At 42.8% G+C, this 27,645-nt stretch overlaps 1 protein-coding gene across 3 annotated transcripts in view; it reads right to left on the bottom strand.

Moving 5' to 3' along the window:
* Positions 1 to 27,645, bottom strand: part of CACNA2D3 (calcium voltage-gated channel auxiliary subunit alpha2delta 3) — a 1,029,735-nt gene that overhangs the window by 139,532 nt on the left and 862,558 nt on the right. The gene's annotated exons all lie outside the window — the stretch shown is intronic.

Here is a 27,645-nt window from a genome sequence, read left to right as displayed (position 1 = left end):
TTTGGGGCCAATTATACATGTTGGCCCCAATTCATTATTTGCAATTTTTTTTAAAGTTACTTTCCATTTTTGTTCTTACTGTATAAGTTGCCTATTTTGGTGCCAAACTCATCAAAATGTCCCACATGATTCATGAATTTCGCGAAAAGTCCAAAATGTTTTTCCTCTATTGAACTGGTTTTGGCACGAAAAGTCACAACTATGGATGAGCAAACCTGTGGAAGTTCAAGTTATGGTACCCAACCCGAATTGTAGTCCAAAGTTCCTTCTGATACCAGAACTGTACCTGTACTTGAACCAGAACCCAAACTTCATTAAAAACTATGGGGACCCAAACTTTGGAACCGGAAAATTCTCTCTCTTTCTATGGGAGAAGTCCATTTTCGGAGTTTTGCATCGGACACTGAATGTCCGGTACGAACCCCAAACTTATAAGTTTGGGTTCGCTCATCTCTAGTCGCAACATTTTGACGATAATGCCGGAGTACTCGAAAGTAGACCAGGGGGAGACTTGAGTTAAATTGATAATTTTATTTAAAAATCGCAATATATGAATCAGACGAAAAACATCTTGAATCGCTACATTCTGCCCAGAAAACAAACAAAAAAACAGACAAGCATTATAAAATAGACATTTAAAATGCACAAATAAAATAATCAGCTATGTTGCAAACAAAAATGGCACAAAACATCCAAAAATTGTGCAAAAGCCAATTATCAATCAACATTATCAATTCTTAATGTTTTAAAAGTTTAATTATATTTGTATTATAATGGCAAAGATTTACCAAAATTCTTCTTTGGTCAGTGCTTGGGTATTGTGCAAAGAATATTGGGCAAAATATTAAAACCAATGGAGCTTGATTATTGGATATAGTCATGGAATGAGCTGTAATAGCAGACACAGGCCATGGAGAAATGGTGGCGCTGTTCTGTAAAAAAAAAGAAAAGCGAATTCTGTTTCTAATCCAGGAAAGCCAGTGTCATTATTGTATTTCATGTGTTGCTGTTTTTCTGCTTGAGCCGCACATTTGATCTACGATCCGAGAGTTTACATGGAAAGTACTAGAAGTGAGGATGAGCTTCCACTGCTGGGAATTCATTCCGAATGTTCTCAATTATACAATATCATGCCCAGAAACCAAAGCCAACGTATGTATCAGTGCTCGGTGACCTAAGTGGACACGTCCTGATTACAAGGCTCCTATGATTATGGATGACACTTTGGATTTGACTTTTGCCGGGTGAACAATCAGCTCATTTTCCGTTACGCGAACTGTCAGCTGTACACGGGCAGCTTAAGCTTCTTCCTCATCTTCAAAGTAATGTTAACCCGACTGCAGAGGTCACCGGAGATCCAAATTTGTTCTACAGATCAAAGGTAAAATGTAAACTTGTCATTTTACCCTTTATGGCAAACATATGGGCATTGTGTTCGCGCGGTAATGCCCCAGTTATGAAAATATTTGACTGGATTCCTTTGCAAATCTTCATCTTTCTTCACCTCTTTTACGTGGCGCATTAACACGACATGTCCGCGTAAGGACGGGAAACCAAACATTGTTGAATGCAGAAACTTAGGAGGAATCCAAGAGTGAAGCCAATTCATCGAGGTTAATGTTTGCCGAGTGGTTGTTGTAACTTTCAGACTTAAAAAGGAAAGACGAGGAAAGCTTCACTGACCAAGTGTTTGCGTAAATGGCGTGTGCTGGGCATGTAGGAGAAGGCAAACATGTAAAATGCTTTACATGGATGTTACGAATGTTTTATGATATTTTCATATTTTTAAACATCATTTTCCAATTTATTAAGAATAACGATTGAGTTGAAAAGTTGAGTAAATATTTTGCATTTGGGCTCATTCTGTGGTCAGTGATTTTTTTTCATATGCAAAAAATGGTGGGCGTTTCATAATTTGTTCTGGACTGGTTGCTCATTAGCGTTTCAGCAGGGTCAGATATTATCATCAGAGTTTCAGCAGTGTCAGATGTTATCATCAGAGTTTCAGCAGTGTCAGATGTTATCATCAGAGTTTCAGCAGTGTCAGATGTTATCAGAGTTTCAGCAGTATCAGTTGTTATCATCAGAGTTTCAGCAGTGTCAGATGTTATCATCAAAGTTTCAACAGTATCAGATGTTATCATCAGAGTTTCAGCATTGTCAGATGTTATCATCAGAGTTTCAGCAGTATCAGATGTTATCATCAGAGTTTCAGCACTGTCATTTGTTATCATCAGAGTTTCAGCACTGTCAGATGTTATCATCAGTTTCAGCAGTATCAGATGTTATCAGAGTTTCAGCATTGTCAGATGTTATCATCAGAGTTTCAGCACTGTCAGATGTTATCATCAGTTTCAGCAGTATCAGATGTTATCAGAGTTTCAGCATTGTCAGATGTTATCATCAGAGTTTCAGCAGTATCAGATGTTATCATCAGTTTCAGCAGTGTCAGATGTTATCATCAGTTTCAGCAGTGTCAGATGTTATCATCAGCATTTCAGCACATTCAGATGTTATCATCAGAGTTTCAGCATTGTCAGATGTTATCATCAGAGTTGCAGGAGTGTCAGATGTTATCATCAGAGTTTCAGCAGTATCAGATGCTATCATCAGAGTATCAGCACTATCAGATGTCATCATCAGAGTTTCAGCACTGTCAGATGTTATCATCAGAATTTCAGCAGTGTCAGATGTTATCATCAGAGTTTCATCAGTGTCAGATGTGATCATCAGAATTTTAGCAGTGTCAGATTTTATCATCAGAGTTTCAGCAGTGTCAGATATTATCATCAGAGTTTCATCACTGTCAGATGTTATCAGTTTCAGCAGTATCAGATGTTATCATCAGAGTTTCAGCAGTATCAGATGTTATCATCAGAGTTTCAGCACTGTCAGATGTTATCATCAGTTTCAGCAGTATCAGATGTTATCAGAGTTTCAGCATTGTCAGATGTTATCATCAGAGTTTCAGCACTGTCAGATGTTATCATCAGTTTCAGCAGTATCAGATGTTATCAGAGTTTCAGCATTGTCAGATGTTATCAGAGTTTCAGCAGTATCAGATGTTATCATCAGTTTCAGCAGTGTCAGATGTTATCATCAGTTTCAGCAGTGTCAGATGTTATCATCAGCGTTTCAGCACATTCAGATGTTATCATCAGAGTTTCAGCATTGTCAGATGTTATCATCAGAGTTGCAGGAGTGTCAGATGTTATCATCAGAGTTTCAGCAGTATCAGATGCTATCATCAGAGTATCAGCACTATCAGATGTCATCATCAGAGTTTCAGCACTGACAGATGTTATCATCAGAATTTCAGCAGTGTCAGATGTTATCATCAGAGTTTCATCAGTGTCAGATGTGATCATCAGAATTTTAGCAGTGTCAGATTTTATCATCAGAGTTTCAGCAGTGTCAGATATTATCATCAGAGTTTCATCACTGTCAGATGTTATCAGTTTCAGCAGTATCAGATGTTATCATCAGAGTTTCAGCAGTATCAGATGTTATCATCAGAGTTTCAGCAGTGTCAGATGTTATCATCAGAGTTTCATCAGTGTCAGATGTGATCATCAGAATTTTAGCAGTGTCAGATTTTATCATCAGAGTTTCAGCAGTGTCAGATATTATCATCAGAGTTTCATCACTGTCAGATGTTATCAGTTTCAGCAGTATCAGATGTTATCATCAGAGTTTCAGCAGTATCAGATGTTATCATCAGAGTTTCAGCAGTGTCAGATGTTATCATCAGAGTTCCAGCTGTTTTGCTCGTAAGAAATAAATGATGTAGGTTTCGCAAGCTTCTTCTAACGATCATGGACAGTGTTAGAATGCTTTCTGAATTTTTTCATTGATACATAGACTTGCATTGGCAATACTCGGATAATAATTGGACATGCCTGCTTGATTTTGTGCAGGGCACTAGATCCACAAAAATATACAGACATGAGAACAGCCTATGTAAATGTATTCGCAATTGGCAGAATTGTGAATGCAGCTCTGGATTGTAATACAGAATGTGACTCAGTATTAATACTTTAGAAATAAGGGCCCATTCAGAGTGACATTCAGAAAATTGTATTATTTACACCAGCACTGCAGTATAGGGAAAAAAGCTACTTATATTATAAGAGATCTTCTCACTTTGCAGAAATAAATCAGTTCAAGGGAATCTCACAGCATGTTTTTCCTATGTGGTCTGAGAGCCACATATTGTAGAGGCAGAAAGACAGATTCCAGTGATGTGTCACTTACTGGGCTGTTTTAAAAAAATCAGTGTTTTATCAGCAGGAGATTATCAATATAGGACTAGCTTTCTTGTGCCTCCCAGTCCAATCCCACCTATAACACTGATTAGCAGATTTCTGTCAATATACAATGTACACAGAAAGCTACCAATCAGTGATGTTAGTGGGGTTATATACAGCTCAGCATTCAGAGCGCTGCTAGATCTGCAACAGAGAGAACTATGTTTCTATCTCAACTATATCATACAACTAAGACAGAAGTAAACTAAGTAACATATCGCTGGAATCAGAGTCTCTACCACTACATACTGCTGCTCTTGAATTACACACCAATAAACTTACTGACAGATTCCATTTAGTAAGTCTGTTTTTTTGAGAATGGAGAGGATTTTAAATAATTAGTAATTGCAAAGTTCCTCGCTTTTAAGAAGACTTTGCAATTTTAAACACTTATAATAATGAGAATAATTATTAAAATAGCACTCCCATCAAAGTTTTATCCTCTTAGTACATTGCAGTCATCATATTATATAGCACTGTGTACTTACAATTACTCATTTTGCCTTTCTACCCAGCTAATTCTTCTCTTTTCCATTAGGTCTATGACATCACGTGATTAAAAACCGACTAACTAAATGCTTCTAAGATTTATGAAGAAACAGTGAGTCTCTTTTTTCCTGTGTGAGTCATCATTAGAACTACAATTCTACTGGCTACAAAGTTCCTGACAGCCCAGCTCCACTTACTCCAGTTTTAATGATGACTCATGCAGGGAAAAGACTTCCTGTTTCTACATAGAGCTTAGAAGGAGTCAGCTAGTCAGTTATTAATCACGTGATGATATAGACCTAATGGAAAAGAGAAGAATTTACTGGGTAGAAAGGCAAAATGAGCAATTGTAAGTACACAGTGCTATATAATATGATAACTGCAATATAATAAGAGAATAAAAACTTTAATGGTCAGCCAGTGTCATTGACAGGCAAATATGCTTTGACATAACACATCTTTCAAGGCAATATAGACTGGTGAAATGATTGCTGTTTCAAGTCCCTTAAAGGGGCAAAAAATTATTTTTCATATAATTAAGTAAAGGATAAAAAAAAGTGCCATCCAAAATTTGAAACATAAGAAGAAAGAAAACAAAAGCAGCTTTTTACCGAATAAAGTTATTTTATTTGCCTTTTTCACTGTATATAGCAAAAAATAGATAAATAAAATATACATACCCAAAAATAGCACCAACAAAAACATCAACCTATCCTGTAGAATAAACTAGCGCAAAAAATCTAATAATGGAAAAATGGAAAATCTATATATAAAAATGACTTTCTTTTTACTCTTGGCAAAGGTACTAAAACATGAAAAAAATATATATCCTGATAAGTTACTTTTTGAGTAAAGTTTACTTGTTATTTCGAAAGCTCAGTCAACAGCAGAAAAAAAAGGTAAAAAAAAAAGACAAAAGCAAAAAAAAAATCAATTGTGTGAACTGTTTTAAGTATCGGGACAGAAATACAATTTGTCGATAGATAAGGCTCTGTTCACATGTCGTTCCAGTTATTCTGCGTGGCGAAAGGAATAAGTGATCTATGACGTCAGTTATGGAAACAGAAGGGGTGGAGGCCCCATTGATTAGAACTTTTTTGATGCAGAACTTTATTTTACGCTTTTTAAAAAAAATGGAACCCATAATAATCAATCAATAATCAATCATTTCCAGTTGACTGTTCCTAAAAGCGAGTGCGTTCCTATGTATTAGAAAAAGTTCTCCCGTCTCGTAGACTCTTAAAGCCACTGATGAGGAAACATCTATCTTTCTCCGTAGTATCGCCCGAAGCTGTGACTCCCCAGATGTTCGAAAAGCTACAACTCCCATCATGAGTACATTTAGGTTCATAGTGTTCCGATAGGTCAAGGAGGGACAGCGCGCTACTGGGCTGACATTATGGTGTTATCTCGGCAGTTGATCTCCCGATATATCAGGGTGTACAGAAACGTAAATCCCAGCATAAATCATTTAATGTTCAATCCTCTTCCGTAATCCACCATTCTTAGGGTAAGAAGCTGGAGAGGATTGAGCGCTAATCTGAGATCCAGTGATTTTTCCTCATCAGAAGGAAGGGAAACACATAAACACATCGCCAGATCATTGTAACATGAACGAGCCGTCTTCTTCATCCGGCCGGCCCCGTACTTTTCTATAACCTCATATGACTTTTTCCACTACGGCTTCCAATTTGTATGAGTTCATGGAATTGTTAAGAGAGGGTTATCACAATGGCAGGCTATCTATATATATTAAGTCTCTTGTTTATATGTCACTAACATACAGTATATCCGGGCACTGTAAATATATTGTCATCACTCGTATCAGTCCTTGTCCAAAAATGAGGCTCCTACTCTAAATTCAATTTAAAGGGAATCTGTCAACACTTTTTTGCTATATAATCTGAGAGGAGCATTACATAGAGCAAGAAAGCCTGATTCCAGAGAAGTATCACTTACTAGGCTCCTTGGTGTAGTTTTGATAGAATACTTGTTTTGTCTTAGGCAGATGTAGCACAGCTAAGACTTTTAAGCTGTGCATAACCCCGCCCACACTCCTCAGTGGCTGCTTCCTGTGTGCACTGCGGGTGAGCTACCAATCAGTGGTGGGAGGCGGGGTTACAAAGATTAACCTGACTATTTTGCACGTGAGACATAGTCCTCTAATGATAATGTTCTGCTGATAAAACACTAATTGTATTGAAATTACAACACACAGTCTAATAAGTGGCACATTCACGTCATCGAACTATTGTGGTCTATATTATGCTGCCCTCAAATTAAATAGCAAAAATCTGCTAACAGATCCCCTTTAAACTCAATCTCAGACACCCAGGACACTTGTAAAGGAAGTAAATTTAACAATACGGGTATGTTTTGAAGCATGTGAGGGGACTTACTACATCAGATGCCTCCCCCATTGCCATGTATGCAGTAGGACAAAGGATAATTAAAGGGAACAGGACTTATGTTGGTGAGAATCATGGCAACTAATGGGCACTGAACGATCTATTACAGTTCCCATCGTCTACTCAGTGCCCATCGTCTACTGCGGTCTGTCTGTGTAAACAGGCTATCAAATAACAGCTGATCAGATAAAGACTTACTGATCAGTGGTCGTTTAGGGACACCGGTCAGACCGTGTAAAATGAACCCTAAGGGTATGTGTGCAAAAGATTTTTTCCAGTTGGGCAAAACTGCCAAGATTTTGTCCAGAAGCGTCGTTTTGCTCGATTTTCGGGAGTTTTCTAAAGTGGTTCATAAAAGATATAAGTTAGTTTTCTTAATAATTTTTTGCCGGCATCTTTTCAGCATGTTCTGTAGTGTTGTTTTTAATCAATTTATGGCCATTTTTTGTCTATTATAAATTATGGAGCAAGGGGTAACTGCCTGAAGGATGGGTTGCTCACTTCTTTTACCCACTTGACATTTTTGGAGATCTGAAGAAGTTAAAAGACGCTCAAAAATTGCACAGAAAGCCATTTTACATAGAAATTAATAGGAAGATTCTTTTGAGCATTTCCTGAGTGCTTTCTCAGGTGGTATTTATGGCAAGCCTTCTCCTGAAAAAAAAAACACATTGCGTGAACACACTCTAACAGTAAGGGCTACTAAAGCTCTCGTTAAATGGAAACATTCAGGTCTAGGTTTAGAGAAGGAGAGGAAAGTTAGATTTCCATGCAGAGGAGGACAGTGTTTGGCCTTTGTAATTGCAAACCCTTCTCAATTCTTCCCTAGGAGACATTGCAGTCTTTCTTACTGGTGATGATGACCCAGTCTTTACAAGCATCATCTAACCCTCTCTGTCACGTGTACCTATTCATGGTTTACTAGTAGATCATTTGACTAAGGCTCCAGGAAAAGTAGACCGTGAATAGAAAAATGTGGCCCCTTGTGCTATTTATTTGTGTGACCAATGGAGCTCACAATTGTTTTTTTTATCTCAAGTACTCTCACACTTCGAAAAAAAACTCAAGATGATTTTGTAAATGGTCTTTAAATATTTACCTGCAAATTCAAAGGGCAGTTTAGCCTCTTGAAATTTTTTACCCAAATTTGATAGAAAATACCAAAATGATGGACTCTCACCTCCCCCACCACTCGTGTGTTGCAGGTTCCCACATTCTCCGCCGGTCTCCTCATCGTGACCTCCAGCTATGGTGTTTCGACACATCTACTGCAGACAGTGATTCATCACAAGTACTTGGTGAAACAACATCCCTGGAGGTCAGGATTAGGGATGAACTGATCAGGTTCTGGTACCCAACTCAAACTTGAGTCCAAAGTTCGGTTTGAGTACCAGAACTGTACTGAACTTGAACCAGAACCTGAACCTCATTGAAAACAATAAAGACCTGAATTTTGGATCTGGAAAAAATCTCTCTCTCGTCCGTGGACTTCCCCAGAACATCAAACATTAATAAGGACTTTCAGGAGAAGTCTGTGTTCAGAGTTAATTGTCCAGTATAAACCCTGAACATTTACGTTTGGGTTCATTCATCTCTAGTCAGGATACATCTGGCAGAGGAATTAGGAAGGGATAGAAATCGTTAAGAATTAGTAAAAGGTTTCAAGAGAATGTTAGGAATGATATGCATTCAGTGATAAGCTAGAGCTCCTTCATCACATGTGAAGAGATGATCATGAGGACCCACCATCAATCTATCCAGAACATGCACACATCCACTCATAATTGCGTTGTAAGATTTGTACACTTGGGATATAGCCCCAATAAGGTCAAACTGATTAACTCATAATCCCATAAGAAATGTGAACCATTGTCAAGGGAAGTCTAGGTGGGCAAGAGCTAATAACCCGGGCCCCTGCAATTTCCCTCCAAGACTAGGGAAATCCTGACTGACCCTCTACCTAGAGTTTACACTGATGGTGTGCATGTCTAGGCCTCCACCCTCTCCCTGTCTCCTGTTTCAACCCTAGGCTGAAACCTCCACCCAGTGAAGAGATAATACAAAAAATACCCACAGTTAGCACAGACAAGGATAACGGAAAATATACACCACGCCGCAGTCACTCAGGAATACACTATAAATGCACAGGGCAAAATAAATACAAATATAGGAAAGAGTAAATAAGACAAAGGGAAATACACCACCAGCAACGATACTCCAACTACTAGCTCACCACTCCAGACCGAGATAACATGCACAAGGCAGAAGCTATAATCGGCAACGCCCAATGTTCAGGAGAACTATTTAAAGGCAGTGGGCATGGCCCAGCTTCCAATCCGAGCACCAGGTAATTTAACCCTGGACCAGCTAGATAAAATCTAGCCGACGCCAATGAGCGCATAGTGGTCAAAAGCGGAATTACCGCTGTCTGTCGAACGACCTGGTCTGAACAGCGTCCGACATGACAGTACCCCGCCTTCTACGAGGGACCCCAGGGCCCTCACGGCTTATAGGACCCGGCTTGTCTAGATGGCGGCGGTGAAAAAACCTGACCAGCCGATCCGCATGAACGTCCGAGGCTGGTACCCAGGACCTCTCCTCAGGCCCATAACCACGCCAGTGTACCAAGTACTGTAAAGTGCGGCGCACTACATGAGAGTCAACCACCTTGGAGACTTCAAATTCCAAATTACCATCCACCAAGACTGGAGGTGGCATAGGCGCCGCGTCTACGGACCCCACCACCTTCTTTAAAAGAGACCTGTGGAACACGTTGTGTATCTTATACACCGTAGGAAGCTCCAACCGGTACGCTACTGGGTTAATGACGGCGGTGACCCTAAATGGACCAATAAACCATGGACCCAATTTAAGGGATGGTATCTTGAGTCTTATGTTTTTTGTGGATAACCACACCCAGTCATCCACACTCAGGTCCGGACCTGGCACACGCCTACCGTCAGCCACACGTTTGTACCTAGCACCCACACTCAACAGGCGCTGTTTAACTCTCCTCCAGACTGATGACAATTGTGCTCCTAAGTGGTCCTCCTCCGGAACGTCAGAAGAGTCCCTCTGACTCAAAGTACAACATTGAGGATGTAGCCCGTAAACACAAAAAAAGGAGACTCCCCAGAAGACTCCTGGCGGTGATTATTGATGGCAAACTCAGCCAAAGGAAGGAACGTCGACTAGTGATGACTGCGATACCTTCCGATACTCAAAGGTATCGGTATCGGATGGGATCGGCCGATATCCCAAAAATATCAGATATCGCCGATACCGATACCAATGCAAGTCAATGGGACACAAGTATCAGAAGCTATCCTGGATGGTTCCCAGGGTCTGAAGGAGAGGAAACTCTCCTTCAGGCCCTGGGATCCATATTCATGTAAAAAATAAAGAATTAAAATAAAAAATATGGATATACTCACCCCTCCGGCGGACCCTGGACCTTACCGATGTAACCGGCAGCCTTCGTTCCTAAGAATGAGGAGTTTAGGACCTTCGATGATGTCGCGGCTTGTGATTGGTCACGTGACCGCTCATGTGACCGCTCACGCGACCAATCACAAGCCGTGACGTCATCGCAGGTCCTAAACTCCTCATTCTTAGGAACGGAGGCTGCCGGTTACATCGGTAAGGTCCAGGGGCCGCCAGAGGGGTGAGTATATCCATATTTTTTATTTTAATTCTTTATTTTTTACATGAATATGGATCCCAGGGCCTGAAGGAGAGTCTCCTCTCCTCCAGACCCTGGGAACCATACACTGGGAACTTCCGATTCCGATTTCCGATATCACAAAAATATCGGAACTCGGTATCGGAATTCCGATACAGCAGATATCGGCCGATACCCGATACTTGCGGTATCGGAATGCTCAACACTAACGTCGACCACTCCTCCTGGTTATCTGAAACAAAGCAGCATAAGTACTGTTCCAAATTTTGATTCATACGCTCGGTCTGACCATTTGACTGAGGATGAAACGCCGAAGAATGAGACAACTTGATACCCAGCCGTGAACAAAATGCTTTCCAAAATTTTGCCACAAACTGAGACCCCCTATCCGAAACGATGTCAGACGGAACCCCATGAAGTCTGACCACTTCCTGCACAAAAACCTGAGCCAGAGTCTTAGCATTAGGCAACGAAGGCAAAGACACAAAGTGCGACATTTTTGAGAACCGATCAACAATCACCAAGATGACCGTGTTCCCAGCTGAGGAGGGCAAGTCAGTGATAAAATCCATGGAGATTTCCGTCCATGGCTTACTAGGTACCTCGAGAGGAAGTAGTGTGCCAACAGGACGGGAGCGGGGCGTCCTAGTCCTAGCGCACGTGGTGCAAGCTGACACATATGAGACCACGTCCTGTCATATCTTGGGCCACCAAAACCGACGTGACACCAACTCCAAGGTACCCCTAACCCCTGGATGGCCAGCCAGGACAGCATCATGATGCTCTGCCAAAACCTTTAAGCGGAGATGAAGCGGTACAAACGTCTTGTTGATGGGAAGCTCAGATGGTACCTCCTCCTGGGCCTTGGCAATCTCAGCCTCAACCTCGGTCGTCAGAGCCGAAACCACAACACCCTTTTGGAGGACGGGTACCGGATCTTCCCGAGGCTCTCCCCCAGAGAAACACCTGGACAAAGCATCCGCTTTAGTGTTTTTAGAACCAGGTCTGTAAGTGTCCACAAAGTTGAACCGCGTGAAAAACAATGCCCAGCGAGCCTGCCTGGGAGACAGACGCTTGGCAGACTCCAAATAAAGCAAATTCTTATGGTCGGTAATAACAGTAACCTGATGAACCGCCCCCTCCAAGAAGTGTCGCCATTCCTCAAAGGCCGATTATAATGTCACGGGAAGTCTAGGTGGGCAAGAGCTAATAACCCGGGCCCCTGCAATTTCCCTCCAAGACTAGGGAAATCCTGACTGACCCTCTACCTAGTGTTTACACTGATGGTGTGCATGTCCAGGCCTCAACCCTCTCCCTGTCTCCTGTTTCAACCCTAGGCTGAAACCACCACCCAGTGAAGAGATAATACACCAATACCCACAGTTAGCACAGACAAGGATAACGGAAAATATACACCACGCTGCAGTCACTCAGGAATACACTATAAATGCACAGGGCAAAATAAATACAAATATAGGAAGGAGTAAATAAGACAAAGGGAAATACACCACCAGCAACAATACTCCAACTACTAGCTCACCACTCCAGACCGAGATAACATGCACAAGACAGAAGCTATAATCGGTGACGCCCAATGTTCAGGAGAACTATTTAAAGGCAGTGGGCATGGCCCAGCTTCCAATCCGAGCACCAGGTAATTTAACCCTGGACCAGCTAGATAAAATCTAGCAGACGCCAATGAGCGCATAGCGGTCAAAAGCGGAATTACCGCTGTCTGTCGAACGACCTGGTCTGAACAGCGTCCGACATGACAACCATCTAATAAGATGGGGCAGTCTCTGCCTGAACCTCTGGAGCACCTTCCAAAGATTTGGCCTCTGAAAGATCAGATAGTGCTCTGGTGGGCACAGTGGCAGACACAGACAAAAAGGACCCTTGCGGAAGAACAACACATGGGCTTTACAGTCCAATAGCTCATCATAATGTGCAATTACACCTGCTTTGGAGGAAGAAATGAACCTCCTTAGATCTTGGGTCCCTGTGTGCTACACCAATTATATATCTGTACCTGTGTGAACAATTCCAGCTTTATGCATATTTATTACTGCTCATATTTCTATGCCGTCTTCATGACTCTGTAGATAGATTTTAAGAGATTCAAAAATGTATGGAACACGGACCGAAAAAAACAAAAAACACGTTTTAGTCCTAAATGTCCCAAAAAGGTTAATTTTCTGCATTCTTACTTTAGATTAAAGAACACTTTTTTTTTCCTAAAACTGGAAGGAAAATTCCTTGTTCCACATTAAAAGACAACTTGGAAATAAATATCTAAAGTACAATTGCTTCTTGAAGTAAGACACCAGAGTTTAAATCATTTGAAGATGTGTATCCTGTCCTTTCATCACTGAGAGAGGGGAACATGAATCAGAGAAGGAGAGGGAGAGGGCATTTCCTCATGGAAAGCAAAAAAAGAAAAAATCACAGGCAAAATCTAAAGTAATCTGGCACCAGCCCTTGTCTTGTGTACTAAAATGCCTTGGAGCCCCAAAATATACAATGCGAGTTAAATGGTGCCCTCACATGTCGTCTGCGGAGCCTATCAAATGTCTAACTCTGCAATTTACAGCGGGAATGTATACATTTACTGTATAGAAAACAACACATTTTATGGCTTGCGGGATACTTAAAATAATTCTCATGAATGTTGCAAAACAACCAACATTGACAGTGAAGCCAGAATGGTTATCTCGAAAATGAAATGTTTATATGGAAAAAAGAGAAACATGAAAATGAAAAGACATTAGTTGTTCATGGAGTACTCCAGTACCTACAATTGATTTATCCCAATGGCACTGTTTACAAAAAAAGTACAAAAAACAATTTCATTTATCAAAATACATTTGATCTTTGTGCCCATCCCATGATCAGGAGCTATTTGACACACTGTTTATTAGGTATTTGCTGATTATTCTCTAAAATGCAAACCAAAAATTTAAAATAACTTTTCTCGTGCTGCATCAGTTTTCTGGAATGCACTACCCCAGAAAATCTAGTTAATTTCTAGTATTCAATTTTTTTTACTGTGCCCTAAAAACATATCTTTTTAGGCATTTTATCACATCAAGTCGCTAATATAACCAAGTTCTCTATTCTTCCTCAGTATATGGACCTTTCTAGCATCTGTTCAACACTCAGTGCTAGTAGCACTTTGATATGAAGGGGGTCCAGGGCTGGTTTGCCGTGGACCAGAACTGAGTTCTGGTTACCCTGAAACTCCTCTTCCAAACGTAAGTCAGTCTGGAAAGCGTAGTTTCGTGGAGTTTGTTCCTTACTTATTGCTCCTTTCTACCTCCCCGTCCATGGGATTGGGTCCGGCTGTAGCTTCAGACAAGAGAGGAGACCTTGGGTCCGGATTAACAGGTTCAACTGTCCCATTTTTAATGATACTCCCTTTGTTTCCCTGGCCTGTCAGGCTTCGTCTTTTTACTGACAGACTTATCCCTAGCCCAGCTGCTCTTGCTGACCCTAGGTACCCTTCTTCCAGCATAACAGTTTCCTGCTACATATAAGTGGTCCACATGAACCAAGACCCCTGAAACCACTTACCCAACTTCAACTGGACCAAAACATCACTCACTGCCACCTGACAAGAACCAGAATGAGGAAGATTTTAGAGAGAGGCTACAGACTGGCTTCATATCTGGAGAAAATCCTGGACTCCGGAGACCACCAAATCTTGTGCCGATATAGACTCAGTGCCCACGGTATGACCAACGAATCCAGATGATACAGACAGAGCTACAAGCCCAAGGAGGACAAACTGTGCCCACACTGTGATCTGGAGGCCCGGGAAGATGAGACCCTACACTTCCCCAAATACACAATGGTGAGGGACACTCACTTCAGAAGACTCTCAGATCTCTTCCAGGATTTAAACTCCATGGAGATAGCAGTGCAGCATATGAGCGCATACCCTAGGCTGTGAGAAAGACAACTATGATATGCCATGGACTTCCATAGCCCCCACTTGGGATGTACCCCCATCCATCGTTCCTACAGTCTCTATCCCTAAGACGAATGTATATTTAGCCCTTAATCTTCTTTGTATTTGATAGATGGATAGATTTTGGAATGTTCACCAAGTATAAAGAACATAATTACTAAGATTATTTATTCTGTTCTCTGTCTTCTTTCTTTTTTCTTGAAAGGCCTCTCTAACATAGTACTTCCTTCTGAGTGATTATTCCATGCCTCATCTGGCTTTCTCTTCCTTCCCACAAACAACCGATTTTTCAAGCAAACGTCTTAAAAATGCTTGATTTTTGTAACTTTTGTGGACTTCACCCACAACCTTCTCCTCGTAGAGCTGAGACTAATTGATAAGACTTCTTATACTCATCCATCTTCTTTTATTACGGTTCTGTGGCAACTTTCAGACCGATCACCACATATCTCCAGTGTGAAGTAAGTTGGTGGTGACCTTATATGTATGTAGACCTTGATTCCCAGGTTTCATAATTTACCACATCACAAGGAACTTGGAATCTTCAAGATGAAAAAATAAGAAAAAAACATTACATCTGTAAAATGTTACACGTGTAAGCTTTCCTGTGTGACAGAATGGAATATCTGGACCTACAGATATTTACGGTGTGTCAGTGTCTTCTGATAAAAAGGAAACTGGTATTGCTAAAGATGCTGACTGCACATTGAGCTGTTCCAACATCCCGTCACCTATGCAGTAATTCACTGCTCTTCATTTTCTTCTTCTTTCAGACAGTGCACTAGAATAAATCACGGGACCCCCATAAAGTAATTTCCATTGTAATTGTCCAAGCACATGGAATCTTTACAAGGGCTGACATTCTAGACCTAAAATAAGGCTATCCTTATGGAAGAGGAATGTTTTTAGGCAAAATATATTTAAAACACAACTATTTGGGCATTTTTTATGAACCTTTACTAGTATTTAAGCCCCATCTGAATTTCCTATGTTAATATTGCATTTAGGAAATAACGTTGTGCCCACCTTTACCTTTCCACAAATTAAGTTTTTTCACAAAATTAATTCAATACTTTATTGTCATATGTAACCAACAGGCTGCAACTCACATCGCAACCACTGGGTGGCCACATATAGACACCTATAGCATAAACGTTGGCCAAATGGGTGTGACAATATTAGGTCTTGGTCATCTCTTGCCTCTCATTTTAGGATTTATTAGGCCAAGAGGAAAAGTAAGGGAGGACACATCTATATGTGTATATATAGTAAAGAGTTAGCAACACGCTGCAAACAAAGTATGTATAAATGTTAAAGGCAACCTGTCATTAGATTCATGTTGCCCAAACCACATAAATCAGTCATTGCTGCGCAGTTGCAGCCAGATATGTGTTACCTTGAAACGCTGAAGCATTTAAAAATAAAAATACTTTAAAAAGCCACCTGGTTACAACAGGGTTAATTCATTAAGACTAGCATAGCGCATGCTAACGCTACCCCAGTCTTGCTGGAGTAGATGGTGCAGAATTTATTAAGAGGTGCACACTCCTTAACGAATTCGGCCCCTCTTCTGAGTAGAAACATTCCTTCGTGCGCCGCACCAAAAACACTACTCCAGTCAAGGACTAGAGTAGTGTTTCTGCCATAGAAAATGCTGACATTCTTAATTACTTTGACTGGTGGGTTTTGCCATGCCTCTATCCCACCATGGTTTTTACTCAGCTCCACCAATTTCACCAGAGCTGATTCAAAATGGTGTTGAAAAAAATTGTCATTATTAATAAGTGTTTACACCAGTTTTGTGGCTAAAAGCTTTGATGATTCAACCCCTATGTGTCTTGGATGACTAGTTCAGCTTATCCCCACCCCGATCCTTTTGATTGACAGACCTCTCCCTGTTTGCGCTCATAGGAAAAAACCTACCAATCCTCCAGCGGAGTGGAGAGAAGCGCTGGGGGGACTGTATCTGACTCGTCAACCAAGATGCATAGTTCCTGGCCAACTTTTTAAGATCTGAAAAACTCATCTTGATTGCTTCTTCTGTGTAGTCTCCGACACAGATACTAAGAATTGATTCATGCACAATACTGTCATCATTCATTACGAAGAGCTGCTTTTACGTTTTTAACCTTTGTCCAACCCTAACTACTAGGGTTGAGCGAAACGGGTCGATCATTTTCAAAAGTCGCCGACTTTTGGCTAAGTCGGCGTCTCATGAAACCCGATCCGACCCCTGTGCTTGTCGGCCATGCGGTACGCGACTTTCGCGCCAAAGTCGCGTTTCAATGACGCGAAAAGCGCCATTTCTCAGCCAATGAAGGTGAACGCAGAGTGTGGGCAGCGTGATGACATAGATCCTGGTCCCCACCATCTTAGAGAAGGGCATTGCAGTGATTGGCTTGCTGTCTGCGGCGTCACAGGGGCTATAAAGGGGCGTTCCCGCCGACCGCCATCTTACTGCTGCTGATCTGAGCTTAGGGACAGGTTGCTGCCGCTTCATCAGAAGCAGGGAGAGCGTTAGGCAGGGTCCACTAACCACCAAACCGCTTGTGCTGCAGCGATTTCCACTGTCCAACACCACCTTCGGTGTGCAGGGACTGTGGAAGCTATTTTTTTTTTTTTTTCCCCTCAGCGCTGTAGCTCATTGGGCTGCCCTAGAAGGCTCCGTGATAGCTGTATTGCTGTGTGTACGCCACTGTGGAAACCAACTGCTTTTTTCAAAGCACATATCCTCTTGTTCCTTCCTTTCTGCACAGCTATCTTTTCTGTTTTTCCACACTTTTTATTTAATTTGTGCATCAGTCCACTCCTATTGCTGCCTGCCATACCTGGCTTACATTACTGCAGGGAGATAGTAATTGTAGGACAGTTTTTTTTTTTTTTTTGTTTTTTTTTTTTGTGGGAGATTAAGATTGGCATTTCTGCTACAGTGCCATCCCTGTGTGTGCCATCTCTCACTGAGTGGGCCATAGAAAGCCTATTTATTTTTTCCGTGATTTGTGTTCTAAAATCTACCTCAACACAAAAACAGTACATCAATCAGTGGGAGAAAAATATTGGCCTCAGTCAGGGCTTGTGTGCCACTGCTGTGTGTGCTATCTCTCATTCAGTGGGCTATAGCAAGCCTATTTTTTTTTTTTTTTTTTTAATATTATTTGGTTTCTAATTCTCCCTGAAAAAAAAAAAAAAAACCTAAAAAAACAGTGGGAGAATAATATTGCCCTTTCAGCTTGTGTGCCAGTCTTGACTCCTGGGTGTGCCACCTCTCTCCCTCTCATTCAGTGGGCCATAGAAAGCCTATTTATTTTTTTTTTTAAATATTATTGGGTTTCTAAAGTCTCCCTGAAAAAACAAAAAATACATAAAAAAACAGTGGGAGAGTAATATTGCCCTTTCAGCTTGTGTGCCAGTCTTGACTCCTGGGTGTGCCACCTCTCTCCCTTTCATTCAGTGGGCCATAGAAAGCCTATTTATTTTTTCCGTGATTTGTGTTCTAAAATCTACCTCAACACAAAAACACTACATCAATCAGTGGGAGAAAAATATTGGCCTCAGTCAGGGCTTGTGTGCCACTGCTGTGTGTGCTATCTCTCATTCAGTGGGCTATAGCAAGCCTATTTTTTTTTTTTTTTTTTTTTTTAATATTATTTGGTTTCTAAAGTCTCCCTGAAAAAAAAAAAAAAACATAAAAAAACAGTGGGAGAGTAATATTGCCCTTTCAGCTTGTGTGCCAGTCTTGACTCCTGGGTGTGCCACCTCTCTCCCTTTCATTCAGTGGGCCATAGAAAGCCTATTTATTTTTTGGTTTTTTTAATATTATTTGGTTTCTAAAGTCTCCCTGAAAATAAAAAAAAAAAATACATAAAAAAACAGTGGGAGAGTAATATTGCCATTTCAGCTTGTGTGCCAGTCTTGACTCCTGGGTGTGCCACCTCTCTCCCTCTCATTCAGTGGGCCATAGAAAGCCTTGTTTTTTTGTTTTTTTTTTAATATTATTTGGTTTCTAAAGTCTCCCTGAAAATAAAAAAAAAAAACATAAAAAAACAGTGGGAGAGTAATATTGCCATTTCAGCTTGTGTGCCAGTCTTGACTCCTGGGTGTGCCACCTCTCTCTCTAATTGTGGGCCATAGAAAGCCTATTTATTTTTTGGTTTTTTTAATATTATTTGGTTTCTAAAGTCTCCCTGAAAATAAAAATAAAAAATACATAAAAAAACAGTGGGAGAGTAATATTGCCCTTTCAGCTTGTGTGCCAGTCTTGACTCCTGGGTGTGCCACCTCTCTCCCTTTCATTCAGTGGGCCATAGAAAGCCTATTTATTTTTTGGTTTTTTTAATATTATTTGGTTTCTAAAGTCTCCCTGAAAATAAAAAAAAAAAAACATAAAAAAACAGTGGGAGAGTAATATTGCCATTTCAGCTTGTGTGCCAGTCTTGACTCCTGGGTGTGCCACCTCTCTCCCTTTCATTCAGTGGGCCATAGAAAGCCTATTTATTTTTTGGTTTTTTTAATATTATTTGGTTTCTAAAGTCTCCCTGAAAATAAAAAAAAAAAATACATAAAAAAACAGTGGGAGAGTAATATTGCCATTTCAGCTTGTGTGCCAGTCTTGACTCCTGGGTGTGCCACCTCTCTCCCTCTCATTCAGTGGGCCATAGAAAGCCTTGTTTTTTTGTTTTTTTTTTAATATTATTTGGTTTCTAAAGTCTCCCTGAAAATAAAAAAAAAAAACATAAAAAAACAGTGGGAGAGTAATATTGCCATTTCAGCTTGTGTGCCAGTCTTGACTCCTGGGTGTGCCACCTCTCTCTCTAATTGTGGGCCATAGAAAGCCTATTTATTTTTTGGTTTTTTTAATATTATTTGGTTTCTAAAGTCTCCCTGAAAATAAAAAAAAAAAATACATAAAAAAACAGTGGGAGAGTAATATTGCCCTTTCAGCTTGTGTGCCAGTCTTGACTCCTGGGTGTGCCACCTCTCTCCCTTTCATTCAGTGGGCCATAGAAAGCCTATTTATTTTTTGGTTTTTTTAATATTATTTGGTTTCTAAAGTCTCCCTGAAAATAAAAAAAAAAAATACATAAAAAAACAGTGGGAGAGTAATATTGCCATTTCAGCTTGTGTGCCAGTCTTGACTCCTGGGTGTGCCACCTCTGTCCCTCTCATTCAGTGGGCCATAGAAAGCCTTGTTTTTTTTTTTTTTTTTAAATATTATTTGGTTTCTAAAGTCTCCCTGAAAATAAAAAAAAAATACATAAAAAAACAGTGGGAGAGTAATATTGCCATTTCAGCTTGTGTGCCAGTCTTGACTCCTGGGTGTGCCACCTCTCTCTCTAATTGTGGGCCATAGAAAGCCTTTTTATTTTTTTCCTTCATTTGTGTTTTAAAATCAACCTCAACACAAAAACACTACATCAATCAGTGGGAGAAAAATATTGGCCTCAGTCAGGGCTTGTGTGCCACTCCTGTGCGTGCCATCTCTCATTCAGTGGGCCATAGAAAGCCTTGTTTTTTTGTTTTTTTTTTAAATATTATTTGGTTTCTAAAGTCTCACAGAGAAAAAAAAAAAAATAAATTAGGTGGGAGATTAATATTGACATTAGTGCTTGAGTGACAGTCCTGCGTGTGTGTCATCTCTGTGATTTGGTGTCACAGAAAACAGAGTGTGTAACATTGTGCCTGATTTTCCTTGTGGTCTCACCAACCTGTTAAGGGATATTGAAATCATACTGAAGTTATAGCTCACCGTGTAAGTTGTTTGACAGCAACAAATAAAGTTAGTTTGGTTACGATTTTTAAACAATGAGGAAGTCTGGTGCAAGAGGTCGTCGTGGGCGTTCATTGTCAGCTGGTAATGATGGTAGTGGTAGTGGAGCATCAGGTGGTCGTGGGGATAAAAATATTCCACCTAAGTCTGGAGCTGTGGAGCCAGTTTCGTCGTCAGGCTACACAAGGCCTCGAACGCTCTCTTTTCTGGGAGTAGGAAAACCGCTTTTAAAGGCTGAGCAGCAACAGCAAGTTTTGGCTTACATTGCAGACTCAGCCTCTAGCTCTTTTGCCTCCTCTTCCGAAACTGGTAAATGTAAAAGCAGCGCGTCGCTTGTGGATGTTCACGGTCAGGGACAAGTCGCTTCCTTGTCCTCCTCAGCAAAAACTACAACAAGAGAGAAGGATGCAGCAGGCGACACAACGGGTCACTCCATGGAGCTCTTTACACATACCGTCCCTGGCTTAGAAAGTGAAACATTTAACAGGCCATGCCCATTACAAGTAGATTCTGACATGGAGTGCACTGATGCACAGCCACAGCCAGAGTACTATGCTGCTCCTTTGACTCAGACCACCACATTGCCCTCTCAGGGTACAGATCCACAATCAGACCCTGATGAGACTATGTTGCCCCGCCACGAACGCTATACCACCGACCGACACAGTGACACAGACGAAGTTGCACACGAGCTCGAAGAGGAGGTAATAGATGACCCAGTTATTGACCCCGATTGGCAGCCATTGGGGGAACAGGGTGCAGGCGGCAGTAGTTCAGAAGCGGAGGTGGAGGAGGGGCCGCAGCAGGCATCAACATCGCAACAGGTTCCATCTGCCGGGCCCGTATCTGGCCCAAAACGCGTGTCAAAGCCAAAACCTGTTGGAGGACAGCGTGGCCATCCGGTTAAAGCTCAGTCTGCAATCCCTGAAAAGGGATCCGAGTCTAGGAAGAGTGCAGTCTGGCATTTTTTTAAACAACATCCAACTGATCAGCGCAAAGTCATCTGTCAAAAATGTTCAACTAGCTTAAGCAGAGGTCAGAATCTGAAAAGTCTAAATACTAGTTGCATGCATAGACACTTAACCACCATGCATTTTCAAGCCTGGACTAACTACCAAACGTCCCTTAAGGTTGTAGCACCCTCGGCCAATGAAGCTAGTCAGCAACGCAACATCCCTTCCGTCACTGTAAGGCCACCATTTTCCGCACCACCGGCAGTATCTGTGCAGGTTTCTTTGCCAGCCAAAAGCAGTCAGGGTCAGGGAATCACCAGTTTAGTAGGAGGAAATATTGCATCTAGGGCACCGGCGGAAACAATACCGTCTCCAACCGTCTCTCAGTCTGCCATGTACACCGGCACACCCGAAAGTTCCACGATCTCCTGCTCTCCAGTCCAGCTCACCCTACATGAGACTCTGGTTAGAAAAAGGAAGTACTTATCCTCGCATCCGCGTACACAGGGTTTTAACGCCCACATAGCTAGACTAATCTCGTTAGAGATGATGCCCTACCGTTTAGTTGAAAGCGAAGCTTTTAAAGCCCTGATGGAGTACGCTGAACCACGATACGAGCTACCTAGTCGACACTTTTTTTCCAGAAAAGCCATCCCAGCCCTGCACCAGCATGTTAAACAGCGCATCGTCCATGCACTTAGGCAATCTGTGAGTACAAAGGTGCACCTGACTACAGATGCATGGACCAGTAGGCATGGCCAGGGACGTTATGTGTCCATCACGGCACACTGGGTGAATGTGGTGGATGCAGGGTCCACAGGCGACATCAATTTAGGGACAGTTGTGCCTAGCCCACGGTCTAGGAAACAGTTGGCTGTAGGCGTTCGCACCCCCTCCTCCTCCTCCTCGTCCTCCTGCAGAAGCTACAGCTCTTCCACAGAACGCAGTCGGCCAACCACTCCATCGGCAGATGACACTGTTGCACACCAGTTGTCCCATTATGGGCCAGCTACTGCCAAGCGTCAGCAGGCTGTATTGGCTATGAAGTGTTTGGGCGACAACAGACACACCGCGGAAGTTCTGTCCGAGTTCTTGCAACAAGAAACGCAGTCGTGGCTGGGCACAGTAGATCTTGAGGCAGGCAAGGTAGTGAGTGATAACGGAAGGAATTTCATGGCTGCCATCTCCCTTTCCCAACTGAAACACATTCCTTGCCTGGCTCACACCTTAAACCTGGTGGTGCAGTGCTTATTGAAAACTTATCCTGGGTTCTCCGACCTGCTCCTCAAAGTGCGTGCACTTTGCTCACATATCCGACGTTCGCCTGTACACGCCAGCCGTATGCAGACCTATCAGCGGTCTTTGAACCTTCCCCAGCATCGCCTAATCATAGACGTTGCAACAAGGTGGAACTCAACACTGCACATGCTTCAGAGACTGTGCGAACAGAGGCGTGCTGTTATTTATTTGTGGGAGGATACACGGGCAGGCAGTAGGATGGCAGACATGGAGTTGTCAGGTGTGCAGTGGTCGAAGATACAAGACATGTGTCAAGTCCTTCAGTGTTTTGAGGAATGCACACGGCTGGTTAGTGCAGACAACGCCGTAATAAGCATGAGCATCCCCCTAATGCGTCTGCTGATGCAAAGTTTGACGCACATAAAGGAGCAGGCGTCTGCACCAGAGGAAGAGGGAAGCCTTGATGACAGTCAGCCATTGTCTGGTCAGGGCAGTGTACAGGACGAGGTAGCGGGCGAAGAGGAGGTGGAGGACGAGGAGGATGATGGGGATGAGTATATTTTTAATGCCGAACCTTTCCCGGGGGCACAGGAAATTGGTTGCGTGTCACGGCCGGGTTCTGGTTTTTTGAGGGACACAAGTGACGTAGATTTGCCTGCAACTGCCCCTCAACCAATCACAACCGGAGATTTGACAACTGGAACTTTGGCCCACATGGCGGATTATGCCTTACGTATCCTAAAAAGGGACACACGCATTACGAAAATGATGAACGATGACGATTACTGGTTGGCCTGCCTCCTTGATCCACGCTATAAAGGCAAATTGCAAAATATTATGCCACATGAGAACTTGGAACTAATATTAGCAACCAAACAATCAACTCTTGTTGACCGTTTGCTTCAGGCATTCCCAGCACACAGCGCACGTGATCGTTCTCACACAAGCTCCAGGGGGCAGCAGACTAGGAGTGTTAGGGGTGCACACATCAGAAGTGGCGTTGGACAGAGGGGTTTTCTGACCAGGTTGTGGAGTGATTTTGCTATGACCGCAGACAGGACAGGTACTGCTGCATCAATTGAAAGTGACAGGAGACAACATTTGTCCAGTATGGTTACTAACTATTTTTCATCCCTTATCGATGTTCTCCCTCAACCGTCATTCCCATTTGATTACTGGGCCTCCAAATTAGACACCTGGCCAGAATTGGCAGAATATGCATTGCAGGAGCTTGCTTGCCCGGCAGCAAGTGTCCTATCAGAAAGAGTATTCAGTGCTGCAGGTTCAATATTAACCGAAAAAAGGACTCGTCTGGCTACCCAAAATGTTGACGATCTAACATTCATTAAAATGAACCACAACTGGATTTCGAAATCTTTTGCCCCACCTTGCCCGGCCGACACCTAGCTTTCCTATGAAAAGCTCTTGCCTGTGAATTACTTTTCTAATGTCTAATTTGCTGCAGCTGATTGTACAGCATACGACATGTTTACACCTCCCTAAATGGCAAAACTCCCCACACGGGGCCGTGGTATCGCGACTTGGCGCAAGCACCCGTGAGACTGCTGTTTGTCTGAAGAGGTGGGTGTGCTCGCTTTTGGTTGACGGCATTGCTACTGGGTCCCTCATAGTACAATGTAGTGTCTCTGGCGGTGGTGGTGCGCACCCAACGTCAGACACACCGTTGTAACATGAGGGGCCCTGGGGCGGTCCCGCCGGCCTCAAGAGAGTTCCCCCCTACCCCAGCTCAAAATGTGCTCTACCACGTGCAAAATTATGTCGCACAGCTCCACCAATCTTTAGTCTATTCGCTGACATCATTCAATGTCTGGCACTGACAATACAAATTTGTAGACATCTATGATGCAACTTAAAGTAGTCTGTGTCTGTGTCCTATATTGGCACCATTAAATAGTTACTGCCAAATTACAATGTCAGAAACTCAGTAGATGAGCCCACCCCTGTACCTAAGTATGCCACCTTTTTTTTTTGTTTTGGTTGTTTTGCGAGACATTAACATCTATTTATATTTTGGGAGTACTGGGACAGACACTCCTTGCACTACTCCTCCACTCACCACCAAGCTGCCTGTGTATCCATGTAACCGCTGTAAAACTGCCATGAGCCTATTGTTTGTTATTTTAGGCCTTTGATAGCCTGTCTGCGGTCCCTACTTTAAATACTCCTCCACTGACCACCAAGCTGCCTGCCCGTGTATCCATGTAACCGCTGTGAAACTGCCATGAGCCTATTGTTTGTTATGTTAGGCCTTTGATAGCCTGTCTGCGGTCCCTACTTTAAATACTCCTCCACTGACCAGACCACTGCTGCCCGTGTACCCCTGGAACCAATTATAAAGTGCCTACAGCCAGCCCATTTTCTTATGTTAGGCCTTTGAAGCCTGTCTGCGGTCCCTACTTTAAATACTCCTCCACTGACCAGACCACTGCTGCCCGTGTACCCCTGGAACCAATTATAAAGTGCCTACAGCCAGCCCATTTTCTTATGTTAGGCCTTTGAAGCCTGTCTGCGGTCCCTACTTTAAATACTCCTCCACTCACCACCACCAAGCTGCCTGCCCGTGTATCCATGTAACCGCTGTGAAACTGCCATGAGCCTATTGTTTGTTATTTTAGGCCTTTGATAGCCTGTCTGCGGTCCCTACTTTAAATACTCCTCCACTCACCACCAAGCTGCCTGCCCGTGTATCCATGTAACCGCTGTGAAACTGCCATCATGAGCCTATTGTTTGTTATGTTAGGCCTTTGATAGCCTGTCTGCGGTCCCTACTTTAAATACTCCTCCACTGACCAGACCACTGCTGCCCGTGTACCCCTGGAACCAATTATAAAGTGCCTACAGCCAGCCCATTTTCTTATGTTAGGCCTTTGAAGCCTGTCTGCGGTCCCTACTTTAAATACTCCTCCACTCACCACCACCAAGCTGCCTGCCCGTGTATCCATGTAACCGCTGTGAAACTGCCATGAGCCTATTGTTTGTTATTTTAGGCCTTTGATAGCCTGTGTGCGGTCCCTACTTTAAATACTCCTCCACTCACCACCAAGCTGCCTGCCCGTGTATCCATGTAACCGCTGTGAAACTGCCATGAGCCTATTGTTTGTTATTTTAGGCCTTTGATAGCCTGTGTGCGGTCCCTACTTTAAATACTCCTCCACTCACCACCAAGCTGCCTGCCCGTGTATCCATGTAACCGCTGTGAAACTGCCATGAGCCTATTGTTTGTTATGTTAGGCCTTTGATAGCCTGTCTGCGGTCCCTACTTTAAATACTCCTCCACTCACCACCAAGCTGCCTGCCCGTGTATCCATGTAACCGCTGTGAAACTGCCATCATGAGCCTATTGTTTGTTATGTTAGGCCTTTGATAGCCTGTCTGCGGTCCCTACTTTAAATACTCCTCCACTGACCAGACCACTGCTGCCCGTGTACCCCTGGAACCAATTATAAAGTGCCTACAGCCAGCCCATTTTCTTATGTTAGGCCTTTGAAGCCTGTCTGCGGTCCCTACTTTAAATACTCCTCCACTGACCAGACCACTGCTGCCCGTGTACCCCTGGAACCAATTATAAAGTGCCTACAGCCAGCCCATTTTCTTATGTTAGGCCTTTGAAGCCTGTCTGCGGTCCCTACTTTAAATACTCCTCCACTCACCACCACCAAGCTGCCTGCCCGTGTATCCATGTAACCGCTGTGAAACTGCCATGAGCCTATTGTTTGTTATTTTAGGCCTTTGATAGCCTGTCTGCGGTCCCTACTTTAAATACTCCTCCACTCACCACCAAGCTGCCTGCCCGTGTATCCATGTAACCGCTGTGAAACTGCCATCATGAGCCTATTGTTTGTTATGTTAGGCCTTTGATAGCCTGTCTGCGGTCCCTACTTTAAATACTCCTCCACTGACCAGACCACTGCTGCCCGTGTACCCCTGGAACCAATTATAAAGTGCCTACAGCCAGCCCATTTTCTTATGTTAGGCCTTTGAAGCCTGTCTGCGGTCCCTACTTTAAATACTCCTCCACTGACCAGACCACTGCTGCCCGTGTACCCCTGGAACCAATTATAAAGTGCCTACAGCCAGCCCATTTTCTTATGTTAGGCCTTTGAAGCCTGTCTGCGGTCCCTACTTTAAATACTCCTCCACTCACCACCACCAAGCTGCCTGCCCGTCTATCCATGTAACCGCTGTAAAACTGCAATGAGCCTATTGTTTGTTATTTTAGGCCTTTGATAGCCTGTCTGCGGCCCCTACTTGCAATACTCCTCCACTGACCACAATGCTGCCTGGAGTGCCTGCCTGTGTATCCATGTAACCGATGTAAAACTGCCATGACTGCCTACTGTTTGTTATTTTAGGCCTTTGATAGCCTGTCTGCAGCCCCTACTTGCAATACTCCTCCACTGACCACACCAATGCTGCCCGTGTACCCCTGGAACCTATTTAAAAGTTCATAGAGCCTAGTTATATATTTTATTTACTATTAATAAGGCCATGATGGACTACGCTGTACCACGCTACAAGCTAACCAGTCGACACTTCTTTTGCGAGAAAAGCCATCCCAACCCTCCACCAGCATGTAGAAGACCGCATTGTCCATGCACTCTGGCAATCTGTGAGTACAAAGGTGCACCTGACAACAGACGCATGGACCTGTAGGCATGGCCACGGAAGATTACGTGTCCATTACGGCGCAATGGGTTAATGTGGTGGATGCATGGTCCACAGGGGACAGCCTACTAAGTCTGTCTGCAGTCCCTAATTCAAATTGTGCTCCACTGTCTAAATCGGAACTTCCACCTTCTGGCTTTCGGCCTA

Source organism: Ranitomeya variabilis, chromosome 8, assembly GCF_051348905.1.
Source record: "Ranitomeya variabilis isolate aRanVar5 chromosome 8, aRanVar5.hap1, whole genome shotgun sequence".
In the NCBI taxonomy this organism is placed as follows: Eukaryota; Metazoa; Chordata; class Amphibia; order Anura; family Dendrobatidae; genus Ranitomeya; species Ranitomeya variabilis.
Note: the sequence above shows the minus strand (reverse complement) of the source record. Positions and strands in the feature narration are given on the sequence as shown.